This window comes from Cynara cardunculus (genome assembly GCF_001531365.2).
Source record: "Cynara cardunculus var. scolymus isolate 2C chromosome LG 2, CcrdV1, whole genome shotgun sequence".
Classification (NCBI taxonomy): Eukaryota; Viridiplantae; Streptophyta; class Magnoliopsida; order Asterales; family Asteraceae; genus Cynara; species Cynara cardunculus.
The window spans coordinates 18,602,232-18,606,038 of NC_037529.1; positions in this window are offsets into that span (position 1 = coordinate 18,602,232).

Below are 3,807 nucleotides of genomic sequence, written 5' to 3' on the forward strand. Positions count from 1 at the left end.
AGAGAACTCCTGCGTCGAAGACAACTTGGTGAAGATGTACCTGAGTACATAGATCTAAGTATCTTAGATTAAGTCTCTTTGTATCAACAATCCACTTTTCCTTGTAATTCTTTTCTATATCTTCTTTCATTGATTGTTTTTACACTTCTGTAAATTCTGAACATGTACTGTAATACTTATTATTTCCTCTGTTTAATAAGATGAGTATTCCATGTGCTTCACTGAAAAAGATCCCTGAAAAAAGTAATAGGGATACAAGTCTATGAGTTCCAATGTTACTTTTATCATTTACTGACAATCTATAAGTCAGTGAATAAGCTTTCAGTTTTAGTTTTCGTACTTGTAATTTTCTTAGATATAACATAAGAAAACCCTCAAGCTGAGACTGACCAAACTGAAAAAGATCCCAAAATAGTTAAAAGGRACATGTACTTTATATGTTGCTTTTCCTWACTATTATTTGAAAAGATAACTTTCTTTATGTTATCTTGTTATCATCAAATARGGGGAGATTGTTGATCCTCTCTCTCAGTGATTTAATGATAATCCCTTTTTTCTTTCGATGTATTTTAGTTTCTGTATTTTTAGTTCCAGCGATCAATACACTGAGCATGTTCAGTGATCGCTGAAGAACTTGTTTTGTAAATCATTCAGAGACAACGATACTTCAAGAAAACAACACTCACACCAAAAATCCTTCAGCAAACATCGAAGACTGAAACTGAAGATTAGAGACTGGCGTGTACGTGATCTGAAGCGGTATTCAGTGATTACAAGCCTGTCTAGCTATGTGTGAAGATTGCTCTAGCTTCAGCGAATGATGATGAGACCTTCAGGTCATCCCAGCAGTCAGCGATCAAAGGAAGCTTACCTAGCACGATTGTTGTTGTTTTGTCCTTGTACACACAAAAGGACAAACCCATACCTTTACCAAAGATAGTACGATACGGAGCCGATTAGTCGACTCTTTGTCCACCATCTTTAGGTAAGGATGTCTATTCATAAATAGTGCTTTTGTACTATTCTCTGTAACAAAGGACAATCCTTCCTCTTAAGGCTTGACACGCATTCTATAACCTACCATACTGCATTAAATGGACATTTAATGCACTGGGTATAAATAGAAGTGTTTCTTCTCCATGCAGAGTGCGCGCATCACTCTCCTCCCTCATTCTTACTTCAAGCTTCTTTCAGCTTAAAGTAAAAGATCTTTTCTTTTAGCAATCTCTTTTCTTGTATTTGCTAACCTTTGTGTGTAACTTAAGATTTTTTAGATAGGTTTCTTTTACCTTATCTTTCCGCAAACAATCTTGTAAAATCTGTATTGATCTTCTTTATCAATATATATTTTAAATTTGAAAACGTTGTGTTTGTATTCATCCCCCCCTTATACAAACTGTTTAGTATTCTTGTAGACCCTTTTGGGACCAACATGAAGACATAGGCAAACTGCTTTCCGCACTAGGTATCGGCATCATGAGTTTCTGGTAATGCCTTTTGGTCTGACGCACACACCAGCTGCTTTATGGATTTAATGAACAGAGTATGTAATGAATACCTTGATAAATTTGTCATTTTTTTATCAACGATATTCTTATCTATCCTCGATCGGAAGCAGAACATGTTGAATATCTTCATTTAATTCTAGAACTTTTGAAGAGAGATAAGTTATATGCTAAACTGTCGAAATATGAATTTTGATTGAGGGAAGTTCAATTCTTGGGTCATATAATTTCAGAAGTGGGTGTTAAAGTTGACCCAATGAAAATAGAAACTATTGAGAACTGGGAGACTCCGCGAACGCCGACAGAGATATGAGGTTTTCTGGGATTGGTTGGGTATTACAGGAAATTTATACAAGACTTCTTGCGTATTGTAGCACTATTGACAAGATTGACAAAGAAAAATGTAAAGTATGAATGGGAAGAAGAGCAAGCAAAAGCCTTCTAGTTATTAAAAGACAAATTGTCCAACACACCAATACTGTCATTACTAGAAGGTAAAGAAGATTTTGTGGTTTATAGTGATGCTTCAAAGTTGGTTCTGGGTTATGTTCAGATGTAATGGGAAAAAAGTTATTGCTTATGTCTCCAGACAACTTAAGGATCATGAAAAACATTACCCTACACATGATATGGAACTTGCAGCTGTTGTTTTTTGCCTTGAAGACTTGGAGATATTATCTACTGGGAACTAAATGTCAAATTTATACAGATCACAGAAGTCTCCAACATCTATTCAATCAAAAAGAGTTAAAAATGAAGCAAAGACGATGGATAGAATTGGTTAATGATTATGAATGCGAGATTCTTTATCATCTTCGAAAGGCGAATGTGGTGGCTGACACACTCAGACGAAAAGAAAAGAGTGGAACAATCAAAGCCACTACATTGCGAGCTAATCTAACCCCTAATATTATTGATGAGATTTTAAGATGTCAGAAAGAAGCTGTTAAAGAAAAAAAATGTAAAAGTAGAAAGAATTGGAGGAATGAGTAAATTTGGTAAAATACGATCGTGGAATTTTATACTTTCATGGTAGAATTTAGGTACCTCGTTTCAGTAACGACTGAGAGATAATATTGGATGAAAATCACAAGTCTCGATATTCGATTCACTCGGGGTACTAACAAGATGTACAGAGATTTGAAACCATTTTATTGGTGGCCAGGATTGAAAAAGGATATTGCAAGATATGTAGAGCGATGTCTGACGTGTCTACAAATGAAGATAGGACATCAACGACCCTACAGAAATCTACACTCATTAGAAATTCAAATGTGAAGTGGGATCATATAACAATAGATTTCATAACGAAGCTACCACGAACTCTAAAAGGGTATGATGCTATATGGGTTATTGTATGTCGCCTGACTAAGTCTGCGCACTTTCTACCAATTAAAAAGGCATATCCATTGGAAAGACTTGTAAGGATTTATATGGACGAGATCGTGACTCGATATGGTGTCACGTTGTCGATAATTTCAGATAGGGACAACCTATTTACCTCGAAATTCTAGGGAAGCTTTCAAAAAGCAATGGAATCCCACATCCGATTGAGTACGCCGTATCACGCACAAATGGACAGGAAAAGTGAGCGAACGATACATACCCTTGAAGATATGATACGAGCCTGTATTATTGACTTTGGGGGTTCATGGGAAAATCATCTATCGTTGATTGAGTTTGCCTACAACAACAGTTATCATTCCAATATTCAAGTGGCACTTTATGAAGTATTATATGGCAGAAAAATTTCGGATGCCATTATGCTAGAATGAAGTGGGGGAGAAATAGTTAGTCAGTCCAGAAATTGTTCAGTTAACAACAGAAAAGATAGATTGAATTCGAGAACGAATAAAAACAGCTCAGCACCGACAAAAGAGTTATATCGATAAGCTTCATAAGCCGATTGTATTTCATGTGGGAGATCGTGTGATGCTGAAAGTTTCACCTTAGAAGGGCATTGTACGTTTTAGGAAGAAAGGTAAATTGAGTCTAAGGAACATTGGGTCATTCAGAATCAGTAATCGGTTGGTGAAGTAGCATATTGATTAGAGTTGCCAGAGGAGCTCAGCGATATTCATAACACTTCCCATTTTTCAAATTTGCGGAAATGTTTGGCTGATCCGAATATGGCCTTACAGTTACCTGAAATTTAGATTGATGAAAAGTTGAGTTTTGTGGAAACCCCAGAGGTAATCACTAATCGAAAGACTAAAATGTTGAGAAATAAAGAGATTAGTCTAGTGACAGTAGAGATTCCATAAGAGGCAAGAAGTTACATAGGAATTTGAATCGGAGATGA